Genomic DNA, 12,664 nt, shown 5'->3' with positions numbered 1-12,664 from the left:
CATCCTTGTATTACAGAAATAATTACAGCTGCATTATTGAAATTGTGATTTTACTAGCCTTGTGCAACCAGAATGCTAACACTGCTCTAAAAATGTGCAGCGATATGCATATGCATTTGAGTTTAACTGCTTGGAAAACTTTGGAATAAATATGAGGATTTCCCCCCACACACTTCAGGAACAAGATGTGAGTGCCGTTACAGTACTAGTTTTGTTTCAGTACAAGACCTGTACTGTAAGCCTTTGGTGGCTGAAAAGTAAATTACATTCATGCAAAACAAAACTGATGAACTACTGAAAGCTGTAGCTTCTGAAATAAATTCCTGTGTATTAAATTTATGGGAACTATGTACTGTGTACACCACGGTACATTCACTTGCAGATTCAACTTCCAAGTAACTTTAATTATCACAATAAGTAGCGATATTGTGAGAGCATGGTCCACTAGTAATGAGTAGAAAGGCATAATTTTGTTGTTGGAAATACTGATGTTCATCAGCTTATATTAAACCTTGGGGGTATCAAGGAGCATTGCTTGTGTATTTATTTTCATTTATTTTTCATTACTGACATAGAAGTAGTAACAGAGCCTAAAGGTTCAGTTTAAGAGGTACACTACTGTATTAACAGGCTTGATCTGGAAGTTTAGGGCCTCGAGTTCCGAGGTTTCCTCCTACAGGCTGGATTTGCTTTGTCCTTTAGAAATGTACATTTTTCCCCAACTGCAGTGTCTCCTGTTTATATTCTCTATGTTTCTACATATTACAGTGACCAGCTTACTTGAGGGAGACCCAAAAGAAGGAGGTTAAAGAATGGGTAATGTATTCTTTTCTTTGCACTGCCTTTGGCAGTATAGAAAACTCTTGTTTGTATAGTAGAACAGAAAGATGATAGTTTCATGTTTTCTCAAGGTTTGCACTGAATTGGGTAATTGTCTGGCGTGAAGTGTGCAGTATAACGCTAAGGTGTGCTTGTACTTCTCACAGCAAATAATGCAAAAAGCACCAGGTGTTGATCTTCCAGATCACATTTATTTAATACAGTTGTCTCATATGCCTTATTTCATGTTCTAAAAGCAGTGAGTCCTTAAGCACTTACACACATACTAATGGTTGAGATATAATTGTTAAAGAGGAGATACTTCAGACATAACATTCTGCATAACTGACTGAAAAAAGGTAGACTACAGGACAACTGAGATAAGCTTAAATTTGAATCTAACCGCTTTTACAGAAAAGGAAATTCACCCATTAAGTGAACACAATCATTCTTAGTAACACTGCCTACAAAAACAAAAAGGATTTTTATTCTCATAATTTTTAAATTTTAATGAAAAATCTTTCCCCTTCTTCACATTAAAAACTAAAAGCTGTGCTGGAGTCCCATTATGGGACTGCTTTAGAGCCTGGTTCTCTGAGGCACTTGCATTGTTTAAATTTTAATTCCTAGTCTGAAATTTTTATTTTAAACAGTGCTTATAAACAACAACAACAACAAAAGTTTCTCATAGTCTTTAGCTTCTGCTCTTGCAAAACCCTTTACATTTTTCCTGTCCCAGTGAATTCTCTGCCAGCTCCCCAAAGGCACATTTTCACTTCTTTTGGCTTCCCCTCATCAGTGGTATAGTACTGTGGGAAAGCACTCTATGTAATGCCTATATGAAAAGGCATAAGAGTACATTCACCTTTTCTCTAGTGACATGGAAGGCAATTCAAATGGCAGTCAATGATGTAACACCACAGGTAAATTTGTTTCACATAATACACTGTTTCAAGAAATTTGTGACACGGACGTGAAGTTGAGAGAAAGGACTATGAACAATACTTTAATCTGTGTCTCCACCAGGCTGCAAAGTATGATTTTCTTCATAATTAGAAATTATTTGAAAAATAATTTTTTTGTCTGTTATTTATTCACTGCAAATATTGAGCCTGTACAAATCAACATTTATGCTTTTTTTTGAATGGGGAAATGGGTCAGACATTACAATTCTGTTTCCTAACCAGACGCAAAAAAAATTTAGAATTATGTTTTCATGTGAATAAGATGCTGCTAAATTTGAAGTTCTGTGAATGCAATATTGCATAGAAATGTAAGGGTTCCTTGAACACTTATCATTACTTTTAGTGTTAGTTGGATCAAACTTCAAATTCAATGAGTAGGTGAACATTCCTGTTCCTCAACTATCATGATAGAATATTTGTGAAAATCCCAGCAAGTGAACGTGAACAAAGCCAAAATAAAATAAGAAAGAAAAAAAAATATCCTAGCCTCCTAGAATTTACATTCTGAATGGCCAGGGCAACAAAAAAATGTTTATTATCCTCACCTTCATTGTGCAAAGCTCCCTGAAATCAAAGTTAGATTTACACTGCACAAACCAAGCAAAGCCAAAATAAAATTAGAAAGAAAAAAATATCCTAGCCTCCTAGAATTTACATTCTGAATGGCCAGGGCAACAAAAAAATATTTATTATCCTCACCTTCATTGTGCAAAGCTCCCTGAAATCAGAGTTAGATTTACACTGCACAAACCAACATTTAAACACAAATTTATTTTATTTTACTGGTCAAGATGAGTTTAGCTAAATGAGATGAGAGCCCAGGTGACCTACTGAAGAGCTGGATGCATCTGTCTTGATTCCTATTCAGATTCCTTTATGAAATCTAATGAAATCTAGCTCAGACTATAGCACTCTTCATTTACAGATCTCCAGCTGCAAGGGCAACTGTGGCTAATTTCTGTAGTTGGGTGAAACATTATCCAGAGGATTCTGTGCTACATTTCAGCATCTCCTGATTACTACCCTATCTCTCACTTTGCAATAGAAACAACATAAGCAGATAGACCACAGATATTTCCATTGCTTTCTGCTGGTGCACTTTTTGCTTATTCCTGGTGCCCAACTGGGTGTTGTGAATGAGAAACGTAAGTCAAAAGAGTTTTGAAATATTTCAAACAAAATGTGAACCTGCATTATTTACCTCAGTTCTTGCACAGGAGATTCTCTAGGCTAAGAACCTTTAAAACTAGTTAAGAAACAAGTACTGTAACGTGCAAGGTCTTTATAATCCCTTTTGTTGGTTCAGTGTCCTTCAGAGTTTTCATATATGCATACGATTTTCCCTTCTTGCAGGGAGTCTTTAGAGAACCTGCATGAAGTAGGTAGGTTCCTCTCCAACAGATACCCTTCTGGATGACTAACACTTAAAAAATCCCCCCAAAACCAACAAAAAAACCAGCCAAAAAGTACCTGGATTAGAGAGACAAGGTTAGTTTTGAACTCTGTGGATGGCTTTCCTGAGTATCTGTTACTGAGATCCATCCGCGGGTCCTGAAGGAGCTGGCAAATGAAGTTGTGAAGCCGCTGGCCATCATATTTGAGAAATCATGGCAGTCAGGTGAAGTTCCCAAAGACTGGGAAAAGGGAAATATAACCCCCATTTACAAGAAGGGGAAAATGTGACCTGGGGAATTACAGACCAGTCAGTCTCACCCCTGTGCCTGCCAAAATCTTGGAGCAGATTCTGCTGGAAGGCACACTAAGGTACATGAAAATCAACAAGGTGTTTGGTGACAGCCAGCATGGCTTCACTAAGGGGAAATCCTGCCTGACCAATTTGGTGGCCTTCTATGATGGGGCTACAGAACTGATGGACAGGGGTAGAGCAGTTGATGTCATCTATCTGGACTTGTGCAAAGCATTCGACACTGTCCCACACGACATCCTTGTCTCTAAATTGGAGAGACATCAATTTGATGGATGGAACACTCGGTGGATAAAGAACTGGCTGGATGGCCGCACGTAAAGAGTTGTGGTCAATGGCTCAATGTCCAGCTAGAGACCAGTAACGAGTGGTGTCCCTCAGGGATTGCTGTTGGGACCGGTCTTGTTCAACATCTTTGTTGGTGACATGGACAGTGGGATTGAGTGTGCCCTCAGCAACTTTGCCGATGACACCAAGCTGTGTGGTTCGGTTGATACGCTGGAGGGAAGGAATGCCATCCAGAGGGACCTTGACACACTTGTGAGATGGGCTGATGGCAACCTCATGAAGTTTATCCATGCCAAGTGCAAGATCCTACACCTGGGTCAGAGCAATCCCAGGCACAACTACAGGTTGGGCAGAGAAGAGATTCAGAGCAGCCCTGCAGAGAAGGACTTGGGGGTGTTGGTCGATGAGAAAATGAACATGAGGCGGCAGTTTTCGCTTGCAGCCCAGAAAGCCAACCATATCCTGGGCTGCATTAAAAGGAGCGTGACCTCCAGGTCAAAGGAGGTGATCCTGCCCCTCTACTCTGCTCTTGTGAGACCTCACTTGGAGTATTGTGTGCAGTTCTGGTGTCCTCAACATAAAAAGGACATGGAACTGTTGGAACAAGTCCAGAGAAGGGCCACGAGGATGATCAGGGGACTGGAGCACCTCCCATATGAAGACAGGCTGAGGAAGTTGGGGCTGTTCAGCCTGGAGAAGAGAAGGCTGCGTGGAGACCTCATAGCAGCCTTCCGGTATCTGAAGGGGGCCTATAGGGATGCTGGGGAGAAGCATTCTTTCCTGTGAGGGTGGTGAGGCACTGGAATGGGTTGCCCAGGGAGGTTGTGAATGCTTCATCCCTGGTGGTGTTCAAGGCCAGGTAGGACGAGGCCTTGGGTGGTATGGTTTAGTGTGAGGTGTCCCTGCCCACGGTAGGGGGGTTTGGAACTAGGTGATCTTGAGGTCCTTTCCAACTCTAACGATTCTAGGATTCTATGCATTGGTATTGCTCTTTAACTTTATTAAAGTCTATGAAGTACATTTTTTTTTTGCTTTTTGTGTTTTTATTGTGTTATCTTAGAAATTAGTTTTTTCACAGGCAGTGTACTATTCAGACAAAGGGCTGTAAAGAATGCTGTAGCCACACTGTTGCATTAATGCCAATGAGAGTGAAAACTGCCAAATTAACACAGACATTTTCAGAGAAACATGTTTGTCATTTTATATTTATGTAATTTCTCTTTTTTTGTTTTTAGATCTGTTTGATGGCTCAGCACAAACATATCAATGAATGCTTAGCACTTGTAACTCCAGAGAAATAACTTCTTGTTTAAGGATCCTGGAGTGACTCAACCACAGGTATGTCTGAGTGTTTTGTATGTGGAAAGTGAGTAGGATTAGTGAAAGACTGAGCTGCAACTGGCTGGGAACAGGATGAGCACTTGGGCAATGCATTGCTTTCATCCTGTGCATCGTCACATTACGACACTGAGTATCACTTCACAATATTTCATTGCTTCCTATCTCTAATAGATTTATTTTGAAATTAGCCACATATTGTTTGTGCACTAAATCAAAATATGCCTATAATATCACAACAAATTCATGAAAGCTGTAAGAAAGATTGAAGATGTTCTTAAAAAAGGTTTGACACAAAACTTCATTTAAAAATAGGTTTGGAAGTAAATGATGTGCCTTGTTTGGATTCTTCACACTCTTCTGCTGTCCCAGTATAAACGGCAGCATTATCAATGATTTGCCAATGACCTCAGTAGTCAGAAGCTCTCATCTGTTTCCTGCTGAAAGAAGTGTGGGGCTTGGGGTTAAAGCAGAATACAAGAGAAAGTCAGAATTTGTCCTCCTACCTTCTCCTTTCTTGAAAGAATTTTCTAGAAGAAAAGGCCAGTAAAGGAAGCTGTTGGCAGTTCATGGCCTTGTACTCTACTAACAGTTTGAGGAGCCTAGATTTCCTTAATGCCTTTCCCATATGTGATATTTGCCCTCTTGCAGCATTCATTCTCTCATAGATGGATGTATCAAGAAAGCTCTGTAGATTTTACTCTGTAATAATCTCAGAAATAATCTTGACAGATTTAGCTATCTTTAAAAACCAGTATGTTTATCTGATGAGGTACAGTTTAACTATTCACTGACTTCTATCAAACTATAGCCTAATTCAGTATGCCACCCCTACTGAAGGGAAAGATAGTGATAATTAAGGAACTGTGCTAATGCACAGCCACCAATACAGAAAACCCATTGGAAATTAATAGAAATAAAAAAGAGATAATATATGATGTTATTACATCTTGTTGCCATCTAAGAACTATACTGTTGCCTATTTTCAGCACACAAATTTGTGATGCTCTGCTCTCCACTGACCTGTATCCTCTGCTTCTGTTCACTCTAATTGGCACTTACAGGTTTGGGCCCTTAAAACTGGCATGAGAATGAATTAATGTGATGGGTTTTAAGCTTCTGGTCTTATAACAGTTTAATTACAAGAATAAATTAACTTTGAATATTTTTCTATCCTTCAAAACACCCTTACTTTAAGAACCAAGAAGAGGTGATCATTCCATTCTCATTACATCCCCAAGATTGCCATGAGAAATAAAATAATTAATATCTGTGCTTATTCTTTATCATTAATCTTTCTCCTAAGAATGGATTAATGAGAATATTCAATGAGAATCAGAACATCCTAGCATTCACTTCTGTGAAAACTCATTCTTGTGTCAAAGACTGTAACGAGGACTGAAAGAATCATACAATTAACTCACAGCAACCTTATGGTTGTAGTGAGCAAATGGTACATCACACAAGACTGATGACCAAGATCAGAATAAGAGAAGATGAAGAATGAATACAGAAGATTTAAGTAAGAGCATTTTAAGTCTGCTTACTAAAGCCTTTGTCTGACAGTGTATTGTTTTAAAATCAACATTAGTTTTTATTGACTACAGTTTTCATTCAGTTAGTGGTCTTTTTTCACCTCTCCTTCCCAGATGCTTCTTGAGAACTAAGCAATCACCTATCAAAATTATTTCCTTCACCTCTCCCAGGTAAGAGATTGGCAAGAAACAAAAGAAGATTAAACTGTTTTTTGTGTTCACAGCAAAGGCTAAGGTATAAGAATGCTATAGAGTAAAATGACTTTAGAGAAATTTCCTCAGTATCTATCGCTTTGAAACAAACAATCTAGTTTTGGCACAGTATGTATTTCTTAGGTATTCTTTGCTGCATTGATTAAACGATATAGTACCGATAGGGGTGATCTTTTTCTGAACTGTTCACAGTACGAAATAAAACATAGTAGCTCATGTAAATTACGGGGTGGGAATAGCCATGAGGTTTCAGAGACACTAACAGAGGACAAGAAGATTGCACAGCTGACTAGTTCAATGCTTTTGTTAGGCTGTGTCAAGTGTGTTGTGGGTATTATTTCAGATCAGCGTCCTTGCAGTCATGTAACTGTTGCTGGCTTTGAATAACACTTACTGATAAAAAATAATACATTGTAGCAAAAAAATGAAATGAGTGCATCTCCTCGAAAATTGTTGTAGTTTAAACCCAGCTGGTAACTCAGAACCACACAGCCTCTTGCTCACTCTCCCCTGCTCTCCGGGAGGGATGGGGAGGAGAATCGAAAGGATGTAACTCCCACAGGTTGAGATAAGAACAGTCCAGTAACTAAGGTATAACTCAAATCACTACTGCTACAACCAATAATAATAATGATAAGGAAATAACAAGGGAAGAGAATACAACCGCTCACCACCCGCCTACTGATACCCAGCCTGACCCGAGCACTGATCTAGCCCTTCTGGGTAACTGCTCCCAGTTTATATACTGGGCATGATGTGGTATGGAATACCTCTTTGGTTAGTTTGGGTCAGGTGTCCTGTCTCTGCTTCCTCCCAGCTTCCCCTCCTCCCTGGCAGAGCATGAGACTCACTAAGTCCTTGGTCAGAGTAAATATTATTGAGCAGCAACTGAAAACATTGGTGTTATCAGCGCTGTTCCCAGAGTGAAAGTCAAAAACACAGCACCTATTAAGACTGAGAAAAATGACTGCTCCTGCTGAACCCAGGACAGAAGCCCTATAATGGAGAGATTTCATACCATTAACGAATGCCTGGTTTAATATTAGAATAAAGCAATTCCTACTATTGTTCTTCTTGATGGCTCCTGATATATGCAGGTCAAAGATGAACTTTAACTGAGATAGAAGGTATGAGAGAGAAAAAAAAAAAATACTGGGGGTAAAAGAATCCACCAATGGTCTTTTTTAACTGTATAAGTAATATAGAGTGACTTTTCAGTTTTGTATGTCAGGCTGCCTTTGAAAACCTGGAGAAGAGTTAGGCATTTTTTTTAAACTGGCCTTAACCTTGCATTTTTTTTTTTTTTTTTCTCTTCACAGCAATTTCTAGTAGGATCTGTCCTTGAAATGTCACAAAGGTATTGGCAAGGTGCTTTGGAGATTTTCTGCACTTTTCTTCCTGTAACAAATCCCAAAAGGAGGCAGGTTATCAGAGGTGTAACAAGCAAGTGGGAGAGGACTGAGCTCAGTTTTGAATACTACTGCTAGAATTGTTGATGCGTTCAACATTGCCCTGTCAGTAGCTAAAGTGCAGAAATAAACCCAAGAACAGAGACTAGCTATCAGCTGAGTCAGTAAGATTTCAGAGCGTTGTGGTTCAATGCAGCCTTTACTGAAGTAGTGTTCTTCATACTAACTACAGAATTGTTTTTCTTTCAGATTATTCCAGATACCAAGGAGCTGACATCACACACTGCCACCAGCAGCTGGTGGATGAATGTGTTCTTTTCCCAACACTAAAACACTCAACAAGGCCTTCTTAGCTAGTGATGTTAGAGAAGCTTACATCTTCACATTTGACCAGTAGTTTGATATTCTGAACCAGTAATATTATGAAGATCGATACCTTGACAGAAGCCTAGCATGGAAAGTTTATGAAGAACTCAATCTGACATAAGAGGTGCAAGAAATACTACCATGCTAAAGAAATTTAAGAAACCAAACACTCTGCCTAGGATATCAGGAAAGAAATTGCATAGTGATGAATTAGTCATGTCATATTGGTTTATTCTTTGATAGCGGATCCCTTAAGGGTGAGGTGGGAAGCAGAGGGACCATGTGAGGGAGACCAGCCTGCCATTCAAAGGCTTGAGGCTTTTTTACTACCTCATCAAATTAAGAGAAGGGGGTGAACCACAGTGTCACTGCAGTAAGGGAAGGAGATGGCTCAGGCTATCAAAAATTCCCTGCATTACACCTCTGTAATAGTATTCACTGCCAGGGAAATTGTGGAAACTCATTCCTGATCATTCCCTGAGCAATCCATTATCACAGGGCCTCCCTCACTTGTCCAGCTGCAAGCGTTCACAATCTTTTGCAGCCACCTAGTAGGTCTCAACAATTATTAAAGCTATTTTATACAGCAGGGGCTCATAAGGGCTCCTGGTAGGTGCGGCTCCTGTCAGAATGTCCTCAGAGCATTGAGAGATAGTTATGTCCCCAAATGGTCCCCAAAGTGTTGTGATGTCTAAAACCCACTTTTGCTTCCCCTGTGTCCCTGCCTTCAAAAACATCAGCCTTTGAAAGTTGGACATCAGTCCTTGTAGGAATAAACCCAAACCGCAGCCAAATACGACCTTTGAAAACTGAAAGTTTCTTAGACCACAGCAGAACTGGTGAGTACATTTTGACACCACCTCCTTCTGTTTTCTTCACTTAAATTTTCAAAATAAAACTACTGGTAAAACCTTGCTTCCTCCCTCCCCTCTTTTAAATTTTGGAGTAACACATACAGAGACAGTGTTGCAAGTAAGGTTTGGTATGTGTGTTCATTGAACTGATACATTTAATGAATAAAGAAACCTTGGAGCTCAAGTCTCATCTTGAAATCACAGAATAGAAGAATCATATACATGTCTAATGTGTGTGAATGTTTGCCACTAAAATCTGTAGAAGGAGCCAGTGAAATATCAGCTGCACTCCTACTTAAAAAGTAATTTTTAAAAAGACTGTGATGAAACAGTGTCTTAGCACTATGACTGGCAAAAAAAGAACTACGTGTGGGTTTTTTAACCCTGAAGTACACAGGACAAGCTTTTTTCATGGTTTACCTTGCATGCATACATGCTTTGTTGAAGTGAGATCTATTTCACTCTAGGCTTGTACAGCATTTAGCACAAAGAACACAAAAAACTATTTGGGGCATCTGTCCTCTACTTTTAAGATCTACAATTGTAAATAGCAATTGACATGCCTAAACCAAGATATATGTAATAATGTAATCACAGACAGAATCACAAATTTAACTCAAGATTGTAACTTTTCCTTGTGTTGTGACACAATTCTTTCAGGTACCTTGCCAGATTGAAGAATTAATATCACATTTATGATCCCAGCTTTTTAGGCAATGCAAGCACTGAGTTACGTACCAAACAGTAAAATGCATGAAGGATGACGCTTGTGAGATTAAGTAGAGGAAGGTGGATGAAACTGGCCAGATGAGATAATGTAAAATAATAAGGAATGTTAATGTAAAGTAACAAGGATCGTGCCTTTAGTCCTGCCTCTTGACCAGAAGTTCCTAACTCTCCTGCATTTCAGCTGCAGTTGGGTACTTGGACTGGAATATCATTTTCTCAGAAAGTCAATGAGGGAACCCTGTTTACTCATGTGCCAACAAAAGGCCTATACAATTTTGCAGGAATAATTATTTATGAAAGTGAAGAACTGGAGCCTGGTCACATTTTTTACATCCTTGACTAAGTGCCCTAAAACTATGGGCAACAGAATCCGTATTTCATCATTCTTTGGCTCATTTGTTGTGCAGAACAGAGTAAAAATCACGTCTTCTCTGAGCTGTAGTTATCTTGTCATATACAAAGCAAAGCTTGAATGTCAAAATTTGGAATCTCACCTACAGTCAATAGGGTGGTGATATACCACCTTTCAGCTACTGTGCTATGCTGAAGTAAGGAAAACCAAGCACACCTAAGTGCAATTTTGGATTGCTGAAACTGTGTGTTTATGAAGGAAAAGATCTCTACCATACTTTCCTCCCTGCACAGTATTATCAGAGATTCCTCCATCGTATGAATATAGTTGCTTTTTGATTGATGCTAGAATGAAGTAACTCATACTAACACAAATGCATTTCCAACTTTGCTGGTACTGAAATCTAATCTTTGCCTTGAAATAGAAACATTCATTGAACAGTACTTCACAGCTGAGGTTCAGAAGCCTACCTGTGTGACTGTCAGTATAGAACTGAAACACTTGTCTGTTGTGTACTAAGAGAGACTCTCATCTTGAAGTCTGTTTCCAAAGAAGGAAATATACCTTGGATGCAATCTGCTGAAGCCAAAGGACTGACAGCAGGACTTTGTTATCCATATAGATACTATCCAGCTCTGTTCTACTGCTATCATAGGAAGTGAACACAAAGAAGTGCTTGGTTAAAAAAATTCTCATGCATCACTGCTCTATAAAGAAACACCGGGGTCTTTGTGAGAGACACATTGTTTGGATATAGCAACAAATTATGTGAATGGGAGCTGTAAGTCTAATGCATGTATTAGTTTCACACTGTTCTTTAAAAATCATTCCCATCATATTTGCAGATGACATCCCAAGCATTTCTGACAGAAATGTGGCTATCTGAAAAGTGGTCTACAGAAACAGTACTGAATGCGAGTATTTGTTTCAGTGCCCTTCTGGGAACAGACGTACTAAAGAAAAAGAGTAACTCACTTTGTGGAAGGAAAAACATTACCTACCCTCAATGTTATTAAGAACAAATAAAGCTCTAGTTGTTGGTTTTGGGTTTTATTTCAGTTTATTGTATTTTCTTCAGTTACAGTGTCATTCTGGTGTGTGTGATGAAAATCTTGACTCCTAGAAAAGTATGTGGGTCAATAGTAGCTAAAACTTTTTTATTTTGGAAGTCTGAATGTTCATGCAACTGTACAGTTTGGCACAATCTTCAGTATGAACACACACGAAAATACTAGTTAACACTATCAAAATGTGACATTTTGTTGTTTCTGTTTTTATTTATAGATCCTGCATGTTCTGCAGCTGTTCCTTATTATACAAGCTGACTAGAAGCTGAAATATAAACACAAAGAAGAGCAGAACAGTAGTTCTATCTTAACCTGCTCATTTCATTTTCCAAGTTCTATATATCATCCCTTGCGGTGAGTATTAATCTTTCTAGTACAAGTCCAGTCTAAGAGCAGTTCAAGGTAACGCTGGTCATATTAATAGACCCACCAGGCTGATGTTAGCCACAGAAGTCATAAACCATCAGGCTTCTGTTCCTGACTATTCCTGACTATGGTCTTACTGTATGTTAAACCCAACCCAAAACCTTAAATCTAAATATTTCCAAATCTACAAATACATTATTGCTAGAAGTGGGGGGCAGAGATGATTGGTTTGGCACAGAGGTGCTTGGAGAACAAAATTTTCTAGTGAGAAATTATTACATGAGAACGTCTCTTGTTGTGAAGTTTTTTTGCATAGGATTTTAAAGGGCAGAACTTTCCACCTCTCTTATCTAGTGCTATAAGCACTATAGCTCTAGACGGAAATCACGTGTTTTGTCCACAATTGTTGTCAGCTGGACTGTACAAATGTTGATCCTTACTAGATGAAAACAAAAATGTGAGAATTGTTACCCATAACGTGGTATCATTTCTTATCACCCTGATGGTGCATCAGCACCAATTCCTAAGTTAATCAAGCCATGCCACCTGGATGAGAACTGTCCTGTTCCTCACATGCACCTGCTTGTCAGCCACGCTTCATATAGAAATTATTAGATCCTTTCAAGTAAACTATTTGAAATTTTGCCTGGGGAAGTGA

The 12,664-nt window shown here is 39.0% G+C and overlaps 1 long non-coding RNA gene across 1 annotated transcript in view; it reads left to right on the top strand.

Moving 5' to 3' along the window:
- LOC133274728 (uncharacterized) overlaps positions 1–6,821 on the top strand; it is an 85,196-nt gene extending 78,375 nt beyond the window's left edge. The window contains exons 2-3 of the long non-coding RNA XR_009745216.1: positions 5,031–5,115; positions 6,765–6,821. This is a non-coding gene — a long non-coding RNA (uncharacterized LOC133274728). The remainder of the gene's footprint in view (positions 1–5,030; positions 5,116–6,764) is intronic.
- Positions 6,822–12,664: the final 5,843 nt, after the last annotated feature.

Source organism: Pezoporus flaviventris, unplaced genomic scaffold (assembly GCF_033815535.1).
Source record: "Pezoporus flaviventris isolate CSIRO_AGI_PZ_B2104156 unplaced genomic scaffold, CSIRO_AGI_Pfla_v1 ptg000036l, whole genome shotgun sequence".
NCBI classification, from domain to species: Eukaryota; Metazoa; Chordata; class Aves; order Psittaciformes; family Psittacidae; genus Pezoporus; species Pezoporus flaviventris.
The sequence above is the reverse complement of the archived record's forward strand: the minus strand, read 5'-3'. Positions and strand labels throughout refer to the sequence as shown.